This window comes from Chiloscyllium punctatum, chromosome 41 (genome assembly GCF_047496795.1).
Source record: "Chiloscyllium punctatum isolate Juve2018m chromosome 41, sChiPun1.3, whole genome shotgun sequence".
Classification (NCBI taxonomy): domain Eukaryota; kingdom Metazoa; phylum Chordata; class Chondrichthyes; order Orectolobiformes; family Hemiscylliidae; genus Chiloscyllium; species Chiloscyllium punctatum.
The window spans coordinates 43,567,465-43,586,237 of NC_092779.1; the positions used below are offsets into that span (position 1 = coordinate 43,567,465).

The 18,773-nt window shown below is 39.6% G+C and overlaps 1 protein-coding gene and 1 long non-coding RNA gene across 7 annotated transcripts in view; one reads left to right on the forward strand and one right to left on the reverse strand.

Annotated features, from left to right (window-relative positions):
* Positions 1–379: 379 nt before the first annotated feature.
* Positions 380–8,549, reverse strand: LOC140465024 (uncharacterized). The gene is made up of 2 exons (XR_011955046.1): positions 8,387–8,549; positions 380–3,849 (listed from the first exon to the last, which is right to left on the reverse strand). It is a non-coding gene; the product is annotated as an uncharacterized lncRNA (long non-coding RNA).
* A 371-nt stretch (positions 8,550–8,920) lies between these two features.
* The window catches only part of atxn1a (ataxin 1a), a 362,583-nt gene continuing 352,730 nt past the window's right edge, over positions 8,921–18,773 (forward strand). For 5 of the 6 annotated variants that reach the window (XM_072560811.1, XM_072560814.1, XM_072560810.1 and 2 more), the window contains exon 1: positions 8,921–9,047. The gene's annotated coding sequence lies outside the window, so the exon portion shown is untranslated. The remainder of the gene's footprint in view (positions 9,048–18,773) is intronic. The other variant, XM_072560813.1, reaches the window with a different exon arrangement.

Sequence of the window (18,773 nt, forward strand, 5' to 3'; positions counted from 1 at the left end):
ATATAATCATTGTGTGGTTCTGTTCGCCGAGCTGGGAATTTGTGTTGCAGACGTTTCGTCCCCTGTCTAGGTGACATCCTCAGTGCTTGGGAGCCTCCTGTGAAGCGCTTCTGTGATCTTTCCTCCTGCATTTATAGTGCCAGAGGAAAGATCACAGAAGCGCTTCACAGGAGGCTCCCAAGCCCTGAGGATGTCACCTAGACAGGGGACGAAACGTCTGCAACACAAATTCCCAGCTCGGCAAACAGAACCACAATGACGAGCACCCGAGCTACAAATCTTCTCTCAAACTTTCATCAAAATATAATCCTTAGATTGTAGAAAACTCTGTAAATAAGGATAAGTAGTTAGTTAGATACATTAGGGAACAGGAAGCCAGTGATTGTTAACAGGAAGGGGCATGTGGAATAATCCCCATTTTAATACAGATAAATATTTGACAATTTGGAATTGCAGGAATTTGGAAAAAGAGCAAGTACAGCAGTGAACTGGATTGCTCTTTAAAAGAGCCACGCAGAGCTAATACACCAAGTGTCTCCCTCTGTACTGTTTTATTCAATGGTTCTAAGTGAGACAGGAAACAGGCAACAGAGTTTTGAACGCTTGGAATTTGTCCAGGGTGGAGCTAGGAATGCCAGGGAAAATTTATTGCCTTACAAATTATGTTATGGCTGAACTATTATAAAAGCCTTCTCCTGAAATGGCAAACAGTCTGTTTCATTCCTTTCCTTGTTATTCAAGACTTTCATAAACACTGTAACCTAATAAAAGAAATCAATGCATCACCTACATTTTATAATTTTTGGAAGTGAAAATTAAGAGTATTCCCTTCTAGGTACTTCACCTCTACCTCCATATTAAGGCATTGTAACAGTCCTTGCCTGTCAACATCATCTTTCTCTGATTTTAAAATTTATTCCAAACTTCCTCCCAAGTCTTCATCATGCCAAACTCCCAACTGATCCATTTGACACCCTTTCCAAATTTCTACAGGCCCATGCATGTATATCAACCATTATGCTGTGTAACATTTTCCCTATCACAGCAAAGCCTACAACTGCAGTCAGTGTGGGATAAATGGCCACATTATTAGTATGGTGATTAACAGAAATTCAATTTTGCCTCAATTTTAATAACGTAAATCCATTCTATGCTCAATGATTTAGAGAATGTTGTTGTTTCTCATTGTAGCTGTGATTGTAAGTTTTAAGTTGATTATATATTACATGTTTTCTCATCATAAAATAAATTTCAAAATAATGTTCGGTATTGTTAATCATTATATGAAATATCAGTATAAACTTTGTGATGGTCTGTAGGTCAGGTTTTTAAAAAACTTGCAGACCTCCCTAACACCAGCGGCTGCTGCTATCTCACTTGTTTCAAATATGTGTTTGAAGTGCAATTGGCAGGACAATTCAATGAGAAGCTGATTTATGGCAGGGGATTGTGGGAGTCTGAATTTGTTTTGGCAACACTCCACAGGAGAGCTCTTATCTCAGAACAAAATACGGCAAAGTTATGAATATACCTGAGCGCTACTGTATTAAAATCAGCTTGTGAGGCAGTCTTTGCTTCATTTTGGAAAAAAAACAGACTACAAAACAGGATCATAAAAACTAGTCAGCTTTCTATGTTTAAATATGTTGTTGAGGCTGGGTTTTGTGAACGAGAGTTTCTGCTGCTGGGCAGCTGTATTTCTGAGCAGGTCAAGGCAAGCTACTGATTAACCCTTAACATGCATAATTTTTCCTTCGAGCATTCTGCAAGGCACAATGATTATGAATCATAATTGTTTGGATCTAGTAATAAGGGAATTGTAGAAGATACATATACGTGGCATATTAGATGCATGTAAAAATGTATATACAAGTATAAGTACAGTATACATGTCATAGAGAAAAGATATGTGCTACAACCTGTATTCTAAGGCCAGCCATTCATATGGGGTCTGACTAAAGCACAGGCTCAGCAATCACAAGGGACAAAGATTAAGGTGGTGTGAGAGGAAGAGGTAGGAAATTATGACATCTCAAAAAACCTAACAATGTCAAACCCCCCCGCCCCCCAATACCCCAACTTCTCAAAGTCTCCTTTGGAAACTATCATGAAAAATAGACTTTGAGAAAGGCAAGGAGCTGGAACTGGATGTTGTAGCGAGCTAACTAATCCCACTACCCAGTCGAGAGCCTCACACAGACACAATCTGTGGAAGAGAGACCAGCAGAGGGATAACTGAAAGATTGGCAGGTAGTATTAAAGGAAAATTGGCAAGAAGAAACATTTGAGCTGTCACCTGTACTGAGACAAATAGCAAAAATAGATTTCGTCTCCGATTTCTTTTTAGCGTTTTTTTTTAGACAAGCCACTTTCAACTCCGAAATAAAGAGCAACATACCAAAGATGAAAAAGGACAGAAAGTCACATGCGCACACACACCTGGATCAATGGAAGATGACTGGCACACCTGAGTTGGGCAACACCAGGAGAATTGAGGTGCCCAGAGAACCTGAGCTCCAGAGCAGTGATACAGAGAGTATCAGCTCCATGAAACTGGAAGCAGCAAGATCACCGATGGAAAAATAGAAAGAACTAACACTGGCTTGGGACCACCTTTCAGAGATACGAAGAAGGACCTCATTGGCTTGGTGCTCTAGCACCACTGAAGAATATCTCACAGCCTGTGCTGGGCCTTGCATTGCCTTCCTGCTAGGGTTAGAGGGATGGTCAGCATACGAACATATAGATTTTTTTGATCACAGCTTGGCATTTATTTCACAAATTTCTCAGGTTGCAGGTACAGACTCATCATCTGGAACCAGCATGAATAAAAAGGCTGATGGGTTTTTAGATAACATTAATTAATATGCATGGTATTTCAACTGGTACACAATATGTTTTGACATTGGAGTAGCTCATAAAGATCATAAGTCATTAGTGCTGTTCCTGTAGGAATGCAGACTACCACACTGTAGCTCTGATGCCCCCAAGAACCATTGATGTATTTGGGGTAACCAAATCCTTTGTCTGGGTTGGTTGGTTTGCCTACTACAGGAAGGCAATTCATCATCAAGCAAATAGTGGATGGCAGCCTTTTTTGTAGCAGATGTAATGAATAAAAATGGATTGCTAATTCCAATTAATATGAGCAATTGGCCAAATTCCAGCTCCCATCTATTTCTGACCCTCTGCACAGGGATTTCAAAAGCACAATCCATGCAACTGGACAAGCTAAGAGAATGGTAAGCAATTGTATCCAGATTTTTGACAGCACCACTGTGCCTTCACCCATGCAGATAAAGTACCACCAAGATAACCTAATCAAGAGCAGGTATCCCCACTTGTTCCAGGATAGAGTTCTGTTCCTGTCCAAAACATTCAACCTTATATCCAATAATGTTCTTATTTGACACTGCCTCATACTGGCTAACTGTTAATCGCAGGAATATCAGAGAGTTGACAGTGTGTTATAAATCTGAACAGGAAACTGCTAACCCCAGAAAACAGGGAGGCTAATAAAAAAAAAGGCTGAGAAATGTAAAACCACTTCTTGATTTCTTGACGCATTGGTGGAAATTAGTCAAAATAATGATCAAGAGGTTCTTTATTCTCAAAGATGTTCATAAGGTGAAAAAGTAAGAGTGAGAGACAGGAAGTTGTATAATCCCAGGAAAGCATGCAGATTCTGCTGCTGTCAGAGTTGATGGGATGCCTTGGAGAATCTCTGAGATGAAAAGGTGAAGGACTCACTCTTTTTGCCTCAGTTCTCCAAAATCCTCCAGTATTCATTCCAGGGAGCAGACCGGACCATATTTGTGGTTCTTCTAAGAAAGCATTGTGATCAGCAGCCTAAACAAAGATAAAACATTGAGGATTAGAATTTTTTTTTTCAAGTTGGGCTGTATGAAATGAAACTTCCAGACTGTGTAACATTCCTTGTCCTCATTACAGATTTGATGTGGCAACTAGTGGCAGATTCTAATCAAAGCACAAAAAATTTGGATAAGCTAATCTTGTACACTTGATATAACTAATACCCCTAGAAACAATTTACTAGTGAAGATGAATTCAATTCTGTGAAATTAAATTGATCCAGAAGTCTATGAGAGCATGGTTCTGGTTGGCAGCATGTCTGAATCCATTAGAAAACCCTATCACCTACAAAAAGAAGGGAAACCTAGAAGAAATAAGAATTCTGCAGTCCATTTCACTGTTTGATATTAGCTACAATCTTGAACAGAATGTATCAATGATTTCAAGCATGGCCTGGAGCGGGTGTTCCACCCAGTTCTGACCTGTCATAACCAGCAGGAGGATGTTTTGACTATCTCACTACATAATGCTAAAATCTTCATGCACAAGAGACTAGGCTGAATGCCCTCTCAACGACTTGGGACCAGGAAAAAGAATATCTGAATAGAAAATCAAATTTATACATAGTGGATATGCTTTCCAATGTGGGGCTTGAGGAAAGAAATCTGCAATTTGAGCTGGCAGTGCCACAATTTAATCAATGAATGAGTTGGGATTGGAGACACTTATTCCATTCTCCAGAGTTGCTCAAGCCTGTTGACTTTCATCTGGTGTGAAATGCTCTTGGTGTTTATGGATGTAGCACAGGTCTGACTCCCATTCAGTTCCTGCCACATCACAACCATTTGAACCGTTTTGTTTCATATTGACATCAAAACTGGACTATGTCCACATGGACACAGCTTACAAATCACCAGTAAAGGGAAAATGCATTCAACATCCTCCTCATCCCAATGGCCATTTTTGTGTGGCTTCACAAAGCTGTGCTTGGACCCTGTGCACAAAGACCAGAGTGTCAATCTGTCCTCATCTAGTCACATTAGTTCAGAATGCTCACACATTTAAACTGTGCTGCTCCAGCTGATCATGTAGAAAGGCTTGTGCAGAAAACAACTTTGACCACAAGTTGATCACACAGTGAACTGCAAATCAACATATTTGAGACCCTGCGGAAAAAGAGATGGTGACCTGTTAGATGATTCTTGCACTAACACTTTTAAACAAGCAGCAGGACATAGCCTGACTGGTGATCAGAGAGCACTCTGTCAGATCCTTAATGCGTACCTCGCAACTCAGTACCAATATACACTGTCCTTGAGGCAACTGAGCTGGGCAAGAGACTGTCATCCATGTACTTCTAGAATATGCATTGCACCTGGAAAGTAACGTGGTGATTTTTGTCCAAGTTCACCTCAAACAATTCCATATCCTGGGACTATGGACAGTTCCTAGCAGTGCACACCAAGAAAATATTAACTGCTGTTGTATCCATAAACTTGTTGACTGGCAGAGTTGATTATGATTGTTGCAAACTGCCACATTCTAAGGTGCAGGACTCCATACAGTGGGATGCTCTTAACCAGAGTGCAGCCACTTCAAAGGTTTATTGGTTAGGCTACAGTATAGAACCTTGCTACCTTTGAACACAGAGAGGCCGGAGCCAAGGTAAGAACCAAAAAGATTTATATATGTATCTGAAATTAAGTGCAGAAAATATACAAATGTTACAGCACAAAATGAGGTTATTGAGCCTCTGCTGTTACTGTGCAACACCACTTTAGCTAGTTCCATACAAGCAAAAACAGAACTTGGTTAGCTAGTCACATGATCTATCCTTGCATCATAGTCCTACAATTTATTCTTTTCAGATGCTAATTCAATTCCCTTTTTAAATCCATGATTAAACCTGCTTCCACTACTCTCCTCAAGTAGTACATTCCAGAATCTAACTACTCACAACATAATAGATTGTCCTAATAGCATGTTTGGTTCATCTTGCCATTCATCACAATTAGCGTCTTCTGTGTCTCGACCCTTCCGTCAAAGGGAAGTTTCTCCTCGTCCAGTCTGCAATAACACCCTTAATAATTTTAACACCTTTATGAAATCTCCTTCTAATCTGCTCTAACAAGAATAATCCCAGTTTGTCTAATCTTTCCATGTAACAGAAGTTCCTCATCCACAGAATACCTATTGTAAATTCTTTCTGCATCTTGTCTAAAGCTTCACATAATATAAATAGATTATGTACAATATATAGTACTTTTAACAGAATAAAATTATACAGAGCAATGCATAGGAGCATTATAAACCCAAATTTGGCACCAAGTCAAGGAAGGAGATACCCAGCAGGTGACCAAAATCGTGGTTGAAGAGAAAGGATTTAAATGAATTTCAAAGGACAAAGGAAATGTTTTAAAGAGGACATTTCTGAATTTAGGCCCTTGGCAGTTTGATGCATCAGTGGTGGAGCAAATAACAATAGAGGTTTTTGGGAGGCTGGAATTGAATATCTGTAAACGACTTAGATTTGGAGGGCTGGAGGTGAATACAGAAATCAGGGAGGGTTAAACCATGAGATTTCAAAACAGTAATGAGAATTTTAAAATCAAGGCATTACTTAACTGGAAATCATTGTAGGTGAGCAAAGTGGAAAGATGATGTGAGCAGAATTTTGGATAGTATCAAGTTTACAGAAGAGAAAAATGGGAGATAAAAGATGAAAGTGGGAACTGATGGTCTTAGGAGGCAAATGGGGTCAGAATCTCAACTCTGGATGTAGCAGAAAATGTAGTTAACAACTAGGAAATTGAATATATACAGAGATTAAAGAAGATCATTTCAATCTTCCCAAAGTTTACCTGAAGAAAATTTATGTTACGTAAATGAAATGTATTTATGCAGTCTGTATGGTCAGTGGAGTAAGGGAGCCTTCAGTGCATATACTCAATTTATTTAAATTGATCTGTAATGTACTTTATGTATCCTGAATTATAGTATAATGTACTTTTTAATAATTTATGAATACAATTCTGGGACAAAAAGGCTCTTCTAGATCCAACAATCAAAGTTTAAACCTTCCTGAACCTTCATTCCCCCTCATTCCACTCCCAAACCCAACCAAGAGTCAGGGTCCAATCTATCCTGTTGTTTGATATTCCCATCCCAATCACTTTCCCTTAACCATCTTAAGGTGGGACAATGCCAAGCACATGTAGGCAAAGCTAAGGAATTAATATCCCCGACCCTTGCATTGCAAAGGTCAAGGTGATCTGCAGGACACCTTTGCCTGATTCTTATTCCCCGTTTAAAACTGTTTTTAATATATTAAATGTGCTCTATCAATACTGTTAGTTAATGCTATGAGAGTTAGCCTAAAGCTAAATCTCATATGCTGCCATTATAGAGAGCTATATAGTTCCAGTAAGCCATGACTAAGCTAATTCCTTGCTCTGTATCAGTCCATAAACCAGCTGGCATTTAAGAATTACGTCAGAAATGAACAAGTACAGTTAGTAATCTTATGGGTTTCCATGTGTTAGTGCTTTAAGTGTGCATTTAATGCAGTAGCAAATGATTACAGGGAACTACTGCAGTCAGTTCCATTTGGGTTTTATGTTCCATGAACAGTTGATAAAAATATTGTGCAGCATCCTATGAATAAAAACATTTTTTTAAAAAAAGAACAATAGCCATATCCACGTAAATAGGCATATATTTCAATTGCCATTTCGTTTTTCAAATGCATTTATCAGGATTTGAGGGATCTTTGAAGCCTGTAGTTTTACACCTCTGAGTACATTCAGTTTCTAAAAATACAAGTGTTACGTTGAAAATTATTATAGCATAATTGGAACATTGAACGTAAGACAATTCCAACAATTACAGTTAAGAGCACTAAATTGACGCATTGTAATTTCTGGGAAACACAAAGCTTTAATTTCATCCATATAAATAAAGTGTTGGAACAGGATCCACTTACATTTCCTCCTGGAAAACAACAGTAATACTGAGTCCAGCACTTGGTGTTGTAAAGGACAAATACACTGCAGCAGCCCTAGTGTGTGAAGTTTGCACTGCATTGAAACATTACATCACCCCTGCCCAATCAGAAGTGACTGAGGGACTGGGAGAGATTCCAGCTACACGGCCGTTCTGCAGGATGGGATATTCCAGCAGCGTGTTTCTGTTTAAAGGAACCTTTCCGATACTGCTCCCCTAGCGCCCTTTTTTAAAGGGATATTCCAACAGCTCACCTCACACAGCACATTGCAAGATTAAGGATCACATCGGTGCGAGGTCTCGGTTGCAGATGCTGGGGAAAAAAAAGTGGGAAAAGCAATCTCAAGCTCAAAAATCAAACATTGAAAGGGGGGGGGTCATCTTTGAAGTATAAATTGAGTTCAAGTGAAGGTAGAGCATGTGGAATCCAAAATACACACTAACATCAGTCGTTTGCACTTGGGGCAGTTTGAACTTGGGCATTTCCTCCATTCAGTAAAACGCATTCTAATCCATACTTCAGAACGACAAATGGTTAAATGCTGAAAAAAAATTGCATAAATTGGCTCACACATATGTTGATATATTAATCGTGCTGTCGCGCAATCATACTCCTTCTATCTTTTGTTTTATTCGGCCCCATTTCTTCCCGTTCGACACTAAATTCTTGAATCGGACGAGTTAAATTATTTGGCAGCTTGCAATCTGCACTGTTGTAACAAACACGCTCTATTGTACTGCCCTCGGCGAGTTACTCGACTTGCTTTTAAAAGGCTTGTTGGTTGTACTGTCCACGTGACTTTTACAAGTTTGACTTTACTTTCAATATTTATCGCATTCCTGCTCTGACGTGTAGATTTATATACCATGCCCCTACACAACACGCTGCAATGTGTTGACTGTGTTCTGCTGGGATTAAGACTCTTTATGTCGTTTTCCTTTTCTTCTGGCCCTCTCAACGTGCTCACGTTAATCTCAGGATCTGTTGGCAACCGGCCAGGATGTGTGTTGTCTTGCATCCTTTGCATATAGTAGAATCCTTAAGCTATCAGCAGACGCAGCCAAGTGCTCCATATTTGGCTTATGTTACACACACGCAGTGAGAGCGAGCGCTAGAGGAGAGAAGCAGAGCAGGAGTGGTGTCTGCAAGACAGACATTACTACACAGCTACAAGCTCGGCTTCCTTCATCGCGGAGCGCCGCGTCTTGGGCATCACCGCCTTTTTGATGTTGTGAGTGTTTTATTTAAAGAGCTATGTATGTTACGGTTCTTCTCCAGCAGCATTGGCTATCTGCTGTCATTTTCTTGCTCGTTGGATGTGTAGGTTGTTATGAAATGGCTATGCTCCCTCTCGTAGTACAAACACTGCCTTACCCAGAAATTTGATTGAGAAAACTGTGTGTGTGTGTATTTTGTGTGGTGTGTGTGTGTGATTATGCAGTACTGTCTCTGAGTATGTGCTGTGATGTTTTTCTCCTGTGTGTGTGTGTTTGGGGGGGTGGTGGTGGTGTAGCGTTAGGAGTGGAGAGGGGGGGGGGAATGTTTGGGGGATGATGTTTTGTTGGGGAGGGGTGGAGACAGAGGGGATGCCGCAGCAGGGCTCTGCAAACGGGGAGCCCTGTCACGGAGTTGACCGCTTGTTTAATCGGGTCATTCAGGAGACGGGCTCGCCAGAGCGTTGCGTAATTGGGATAGATAGGGCTGGTCTACAGAAGGGAACATTTTTATCTTGTTTACAACGCTGCCGATACACTGTAGTACGAGAGCTCTGCGGTCAGACCATCTGAGTAGACACTGGCCCCACGCAAGTCTCCTTATTGTTACTATCTCGGTGACTCATCTGCAAACCTTATTCCTCCGTCTGCCCCCTTTTTCCACAACATTATTGCAGCGCGTTGTTTTTGAATATTAAAGTAAGTCCTTATTGATGGCCAACAAAACGGTTGGACTTGATAAATCTCAGCACGTTTGTCCAAAAGACCGATTGGCTCCAGAATTTGTCGGGAGCCCTTTTTCCACGAACACGTCAAGATTTTTTTTTTGTGTTTAAAATGATTACAGTTTGTGTCAAGTGAGAGAAGGGACAACAAAGGGCGGCGGGATCAGTTTTGTCCACGAGCATTATGCGTCTGACACTTTGACCATTCCACCCTCTCGTCATCTAAATACAGAAAATCAAGGCAACGCTGCATTAAACACACACTTAAAACAGAACGTGGACATTGTTTTCCTGTGAGTCAGATACTCTTCTTTCTGAGGCTGAGCTGCTGCGTAAAAAAAAAAGATCATGAATGAGAGTGGGAATACTATAATTATTTCCAAGCCATTGCATCAGTGCTGACAGTAAGCAGTTAAAACTTACATTAACTGCGTGTTAACATGTTCAGTGCGTTGTATAATGAAAGTCTCAGAAATGATTTCCATGTGTGGAAGTTCTTTGGAGGCTGTTGGGTGGACTGCATGTAGAGAGATGTTGGTGTAGGATTTCATTGCACTACCCCTGGACCTGATCAATCATGTAATTAGATCAGGTTGCCCTGGTAACAGACGTTATTTATCTCCTCATTGAGGTGCGTATGTTTATCTTGTGAAAACGCTTGTCTTTCGACGTGTTTCATACTGTAAGTGGGTTGAATCCAGTATTTATTTCAGTGGTAAATAACTGTATTCCTTCGAAGATAAACGGCCTTGAAACGTGACATGGATAGTTTCTAGCGTCGATGCTTAAACTTCATTATGATCTGGTTGTGTTATCAGAAATAATAATCATAAATAATATGTATACATAAAATGCTAGCTGATCTCTCTCATCCAGATGGTGTGATGGCAAAATGCTGTTGTGAACGACCCTTCAAGGCTTGCTGTTAAGGACCGTACTTGGAGGTGGAGTGTGGGTGTGTGAATGTGGCTGGTTGTAACTGCTTAGAAACTGTTGAGGTCACTCAAAGGGCAGTTGTAACGAAGTTTTAGGTGCCAGATCAGTGACTGCATTTGCTCTCCATTTAAAAAAAAACTGTATCCAGTAGCATAGTGTGACGTAGTGTCTGGAATGTAATGCATGCATTACACTGGATACTCGAATTTTTATACTTGTGTGTGTGTATACAAATATAATCGTTTTTTCATGATAGAATAAGTCACTTGGATATCTAAAAAATTACGTTGTATCTGTGGAGCACTTGAGAATGTAATATTATTGTGCTGGAGATTTTCAAAAATGATCTTATTTCTATTAAGTATTGGAGATGTACAAAGAAAGATGTGATAGCCACATTTTCAATTTTGTTTTCTTAACAATATTGATACAGTTATATAATATATAGTTTTATACAAAGATAATATCCATATTAAGTCTTCATGGAGGTATTTGAATGTATATCTAGTGTCTATATCATTTATCTGCGTTGAGTACATTTTGGCTGAGGATCATTGCTGATCAGCTGTGATTTTTGAAAAATAAATGTATAGTGGCATGTGTTGAAATCAGTATATCTTTTGATCTGAGCTGGAAGGAGGTCACGCTTGTTGCTGCTGGCGCATACTTGAAAGATTAACCCTTGTATTCATTTGGGTGGTTATAAAGAATCAGCTACCTATATCTATGGGGATCAATCTCCATATTCTTCCTCTATGACCCGAGAGATCATTTGGACACAAAGGAGACAGCGGAAATGTGTCACAGTAGGCATTCATTTCCTTATGTTGCCCTGACATGTCTGGAAATAAAATGCCAATAAGCTAGCAGTGCCTTTATGGGCTGGAAAGAACACTAGTTATTGTGTGTAATTTTTCAGTATATTTTGGCCAGGTGTCCACATACAGGAACGCCAAAAGAAGTTGGTGGTATTTTGGTTCCCTGTAGTTCCCCAGCCACAACATTTTCAGTCAGTAGCTAAAAGATGGTGCTGAAAATGTGTTGCTGGAAAAGCGCAGCAGGTCAGGCAGCATCCAAGGAGCAGGAGAATCGACGTTTCGGGCATCAGCCCTTCCTCAAAATGTACTCAACGCAGATAAATAATGTAGACACTAGATATACATTCAAATACCTCCATGAGCCCTTTGAGGAAGGGCTTATGCCCGAAACGTCGATTCTCCTGCTCCTTGGATGCTGCCTGACCTGCGCTTTTCCAGCAACACATTTTCAGCTCTGATCTCCAGCATCTGCAGTCCTCACTTTCTCCAGCTAAAAGATGGTGGCCAATCCTGTGTTTTCCACCTCCACCTTTTTGGTGGCAGGCCTCAGCGAAGGGTTGAAACCAGAAATGGAGAATATCAGGTCATGTCAGGTAGGGAACTCCCATCTGATGGAGTGATGGGAGGAATTTCAGACCTTTTGTTTTCTTTTGATGTTAATTTGGATGAAGATTTGTGTGGTTAAGAGTATTGTACAAAATTTGTTGGAAACCACAATGGACTCTTATTGCCACCTCACTGACTGAGTCTTGCTTAGGGCCTGAAACTTGGAGGAAACAAAAATAACATTGGTTAAAGGCCTTGTTTAACTTAAGAAAAAGGGAATGCTGATAAGGTTCCCCATGGGAGGCTCATTCATAATGTCAGGAAGGATGGGATACAGGGAGATTTGGCTATCTGGATTCAGAATTGGTTGGCTGACAGAAGGCAGAGAGTGGTTGTAGGTGGAAAGTATTCTGCCTGGAGGACAGTGTTGAGTGGGGTCCTGCAGGGCTCTGTTCTTGGGCCTCTGCTGTTTGTAGTTTTTATAAATGACTTGGATGAAGAGGTTGACGGGTGGGTTAGTAAATTTGCAGATGACACAAAGGTTGGAGGTGTCGTTGATGGTATCGAGGGCTATTGCAGGCTGCAGCGCGACATAGACAGGATGCAGAGCTGGGCTGAGAAATGGCAGATGGAGTTCAACCTGGATAAATGTGAAGTGATGCGTTTTGGAAGGTCGAACTCGAATGCTGAATATAGGATTAAAGACCGGATTCCTGATCGTGTGGAGGAACAGAGGGATCTGGGTGTGCAAATACATAGATCCCTCAAAGTTGCAACCCAAGTGGATAGGGTTGTTAAGAAAGTATATGGTGTTTTGGCATTCATTAACATGGGGATCAAATTTAAGAGCTGCAAGGTTTTGCTACAGCTCTACAAGTCCCTGGTGAGACCACACTTGGAATATTGTGTCCAGTTCTGGACACAAAAGATACAGAGGCTTTGGAGAGGGTGCAAAGAAGGTTTACCAGGATGCTGCCTGGACTGGAGGGCTTGCCTTATGAAGAAAGGTTGAAAAAGCTCAGACTTTTCTCTCTGGAGAGAAGGAGGAAGAGAGGAGACCTGATCGAGGTGTACAAAATACTGAGTGGAATAGATAGAATCAATAGCCAGAGACTTTTCCCCACAGCAGGATTGACGGGTGCGAGGGGTCATAGTTTTAAGATATTAGCAGAAAGGTATAAAGGAGATGTCTGGGGTAGGTTCTTTACACAGAGTTATGAATATATGGAATGCATTGCCAGCGGTGGGGGTGGAAGCAGAGTCGTTTGGGACATTTAAGCGACTGCTGGACAGGCACATGGATAACAGTGAGTTGAGGGGTGCGTAGGTTAAGTTATTATATTTTACATTAGGATTAAGCCTCGTCACAACATTGTGGGCCAAAGGGCTGTACTTTCCTATGTTCTAAATTAAGAAAGATTGCTAGTTGGATTCCATTCAGATCAGGATATCCTAGGTTTTAAAAATATCTGAACATGGAATATGAATGTTTGGTTTGTTTTACCGTGTAAGTCTAGTTGAGGCTTTGATGTAACTCCGACAGAATGGTGTCAACACTCAGAAGGTAGTACACATATTTATATAGAGCTAGTTTGTTGTGTCTTGCCAACCATATACTAAGCCCTCCCACATTTCCCTCTCCAAGGCTTTCTAATTTATTTTCTATATTTTCCATAAGCCTGGGTCAAAATTATTAATAGTATATGCCATAACCATAAGTGGACCTCGTTGATCTTATTTATTCCTATTTCCACCTATAGCATAATTGGCCACTCCATTCTCTTACTCCATCTCATGTGTGTTTAACGATGGTTGCTCTTTTGGCCATTGAGTTATGGTCCTTTGGAACACTCTCAAAAAAGTGTTTGCCTTTCGCATCCCTTCTAGAATATCAAATAGCAGGCTTTTTTTTTGTAGGCCTGCCACTCTTCTCTTCCTTCTTCCATCTTGAACCATCTTAGGGCTCGGCATCCTTCCCTATCTTCTGAAGCGTGATGGGACATCATGTTTTTGCAAGGAATGTTGTCGAAGTGGATGCTCATGTTGGTGGCTGAGTTTACAGTTTTCAACTACTGCAGTTGGGATGTTGAAACTAAGGAACAACAATTCGAAGTGTCAGCACAGCACTGATTGAAGTGAACACTGCAGAACGGTGCTGCAGCTATTGCCTGCTATCTCATAATGCAGTGGCAGCAGGAGGGTGGCCCAGGACAGCAGAGAGCATGTGAGATGCAGCACGCCATAAACATTGTGAGCACTTGCAATGGACTGAGTGGTTGTTCATTTGGCTTTGAGATATATAATACTATCTTTAAGGAATAACCGACTTCAAGGTTTTTTTTAAGATCAACAGCTTTATTGCCTTGTAGTGCATGTGTGTGCTACTATTGCTTTTTTCTTCAGGCATATTTGCATTTTCGAACTGTGAAGTTTTACTTTGTTATTTTTTCAAGCCCAGTACTTCCTAAATGTTTTCCCACCGTCCCCATTTTCTCTCATTTTTGAGGCCTGAAAATAGTTATGACCCTTTGTAAGAGGTGACCATGGGGTGGGGGTGGGTTGGGCGGAGTTGAAGAGGCGATTTGAGAGCAGGTGTCAGGAGGCCAATAAGAGGTACATGGTGTCCATTGCTGTGTCTGAGCTCGCAATTCCAAAATTCCGGCTTGCAACCCATTTTGGTGTCTTGTACTCACATTGGGAAGCTCTGATCTAAGTATTCCCTAGCTGAGGGAATTATTGTGATTAGGGCTGCTCATACAACTACCAGGTTTTATCAGATGTACATGTGTCACTGCAATCTACTGATCATTCAAAGTTACGTTTTCATCAAAAATTGGAATCAACTGATAATTTGAATGAAGAAATACTAATGACCGAATTGTGAACTTAGCATTAAAATTTTTTTTAAAAATTCAAATTTAAGAAGAACACCTTTGTTCTTGTATCTTCGGCTTCCTCGACTGCATCCATGCCATAAGGGTCTCTTTCTTGTATCATTGTGACTCTGATGCCTTCCTTAAAGGCACTTCCATGGGGTCATGTGATGTTACAGGACTGGTGCCTCTGTGTGTCAAATGGCTGCCTGTGTTCTCCAATCACGTTAGTAATGAAAGATACAGCCTTGTGATGTCCCTGATTTTCGTAATATTGAACTGTTTGGTTATTGTCTCCCTGAATGTCCCTGTGTACATCAAACTGGAGCTGCTTAACTAAAATAAAAACAGAAAGTGCTGGAGAAGCTCAGCAGGTCTGGCAGCATCTGTGCAGAGAGAAACCGAGTAACCGTTTCAAATCCAGAATCTTGATAGGTCATACTGGACTTGAAGCATTAATTCTGTTTCACTCTCCACAGAAACTATTAGACCTGCTGAGATTCTCCATCATTTTCTGTTTTTAGCATTTGTAGTGTTTTGCTTTTCATTAAACTGCTTAACTAACTTGTTTTTACTAACCTCCACATGGTAACACATTGAGGAAATGAAAGACTTCGAGCTATGTAGCATATTATCACATCTTTCAGATTATTGTGGTAAACTAATTTAAAATGAAGTTATTAATGTAGACAAATGCAGCAGCCATTTTGTCCACAGTAAACAGTAACAAAGTGAATGGTTAGTTTTTCTTTTAATGGTTACTCATCTTTTCATCCAGATTTGCAGCACTACCTACCAAGTATGTATGTACAGTTTATTTATATGCTGATTAAATATCTTTGCATTCCTCTGAAAACTCTACCACTTCTATTACCCTTTGTGCAGTTAAGTTTGTTTTCTAGCTTAATTTTTAAATGATGGTAATTCACCTTTTAAGATAACACTTCCCTTTGAAATATATAATGAAAGGAAAAATTATCACACTCGTGCATTTGTTAGTTCCTTTCATCACACCTATTTCATCCCTACTTCAGATAGGTGCCAAAGATAGCTGGCATGTTGTCTTTACTAAAATGGTGTGGATGTTGAGCTAGATTATTTCTAGCTGCCTTGTTTTATACCTGGCAAACAGATGCACATTGACCAATTTCCTTCTTCATTGTGTTTACTTTGCTCCACTTCTACAAAATACATGATGAGAAAGTTTGGGTGTACAACCCTCATTTTAAGTTTAAATAATGTGTTTCCTGCAAGTGTGAAATTATATCCAATAATCAGATGTCTTATTGAAGGCACTTCTTATTAAAAGCAGTGACATGTTTTTCAAATTCTAAAAGTTTTGAAGATGTTCAGTACCATACTAATCTTTTCAATTTGCTATTTATGTGGAGTTTTTGTTGTCTATAGGCTCTTAGGATTATTTTCCATCCATCTCCCTGGTGCTTCTAAAATATTTCTATCAATCAAAAGTTTTTGACTTTTTATTTAACCTATTTTTCTAATCAACCTATTTAGAGATGTTATTACACACTGTTGGAGCAGGTGGGACTTGAACCAGGGGTAAGGACTCTACCACTATGCCACAAGAGGGCCCTTATTTGTATCAACTGTTGATATTGTGATAACCTTTAACCCAGAAGAAGTAAGGAAAGTTCATAATTTCTTGAAAAGGTCTGTGCAATCTGTAAATGTTTCTGAGAATGTTTGATGAGGACTTTTTAAAAGTTTACATCTAAATGGATCAATTATAATTGTCTTGGATCTTAAATATTAGTCCATAGGGCTTGATGACCCTTGACTTGGAAGTGATACCAATGGAAAGGAGGGTTAAAAAATAAGCAATATGGTTGGCAGATACAAAGTAGAGCAGCAGAAAAGGTGAACTTCAGGGAGAGGAGCCGAAGACTGAAGATGATGAGTGCATAGACACAGGTGCAAAGAGAAAGTAGGTAGAGACAGAAAGAGAAATACTCTGAGTTCTTGTTAGAAAATGAAGTGGATCACTCTCGAGAGGCGGTCAGTTTTTCTTTTAGCAGAAAGATAAGATTTCTTGAAGATGCTCATTGAGCTGGCTAAGGAGGTTATGTGGGAGGCTATATGAATAGCTCAGAGATGCTAAAGAGCTGGTAGTTTTCCCAGATGTGGACAGATCATAGTCCAGGAAAGGGTTTGTAGAAATGTTATGCACTAATGATAGAAGTACCCATGAAACTCAAAGTCAAAAGCTGTTATCAAGTAGGACTTCTGGTCTACTCTGTGTAAATAAAGAACAGCATATTGTGGAACTGTGTAGCTATATAGTGCCACATCACTGCAGGAGTGATGAAAATATGTGTGCTTGTGTGGGACGGATCATTGTTGTAATGACTATTTAAAGTGATTTTTAAAATTTGAAGCATCATTTGTTAATTCACATGTAATTTGATTTGATTCTGAGTTACGTTAAAGTAAAAGCTACAAAAAGTGGAATCTTGTTGGTAGTTTCTTGACTTTGAGGTCATTGAGTAATTTTGATTATTTTGGTTTATGTTTCATCCATGGGGTTCATAACATTTTAAAGCGTACTGATCACCACTTACATAAAATTGTATCTGCACCCTGTTTATCTAGCTCCACCTTTTTTTTAGCTTTTTCATATTTCACGATATTTAGTAGTCTTGCATCAGGCACAAACCTGAATATACTTCACTCTATTTTGTTAAGACAACTTTGAAAAAGGGCTATCACTTTTCATTGCTCAGTAATGTCCTTTTTCTTTGTCTTTATTTTTCCTTATTTTCTGATTTGCAAATAATTTTCCATCCATGCCACCAAGATGTTTCCGTACACAATCTCCTCAATTTAAGTTGAAGAGTAATGTTTCAAATGTCCATGCTTTTGATCATCCTGTACTATATCGGTAAATCGATCTAAGAGTTGTGTTAGGTTATTTAGGCATGATCTACCTTTTACCATATTGTACAGATTTCTCTAATTAATTCATATTTTCATATCTGTTCATGTTCTCTGTCCTGCTAATGAATACTAGCCATTTTTTCCACTAACTTCATTAGCCTGCAGTTCTCTTGTATTCACCTTGAGCGTATCAGTGCAAGTATTTTCATTACGCACATTGAAAAGCTATTTATCAGCAAATCTAAGATGGTGTCTAAAGAAATATGATTTCTATTTTATTGTTTAAGTAGAGGGTACAAGATAACCAAATTACATGCATGTAAGTTTTATAAGGCAAACAATGTGGTATATTCAGAATCTTACATATATATTAAAAATATGTGTTGGTTATGTAACAAAGTGTATGTACTGGAAACACAGTAATAAGAAAATTTGCTTAGTAGGTGGAAGGGGATGCTTAAAAGCTTCTGATAACTGCATTATGTTTGTGGAGTATAAAATGGCAACTGTTTTTTTTTCAAAATAATGATCTAGAGTAAATTTGATGAACTTCAGAAGCCAAAGTTAAGGGCCCTGGAAAAATGTTTCATCACTTAAAATAATGAACATTTTTTAGGGAAGTTCGATTAAAATTATCTATTTGTATTTTGGAGAGTAGGCAGAGGGATAAACCAGGCTGTACATCAAATATTTATTTTTGGTTAGGAACTTCATCCACTGGCAGAGGTATCTGGATACCTGAGATGGTCCCCGATTTGAACTTCCCAATAGTTCTCCGCAAAGGCAGTTGCAGTGTCCTTGTTTAGATTAGATTAGATTAGATTACTTAGTGTGGAAACAGGCCCTTCGGCCCAACAAGTCCACACCGCCCCGCCGAAGCGCAACCCACCCATACCCCTACATCTACCCCTTACCTAACACTACGGACAATTTAGCATGGCCAATTCACC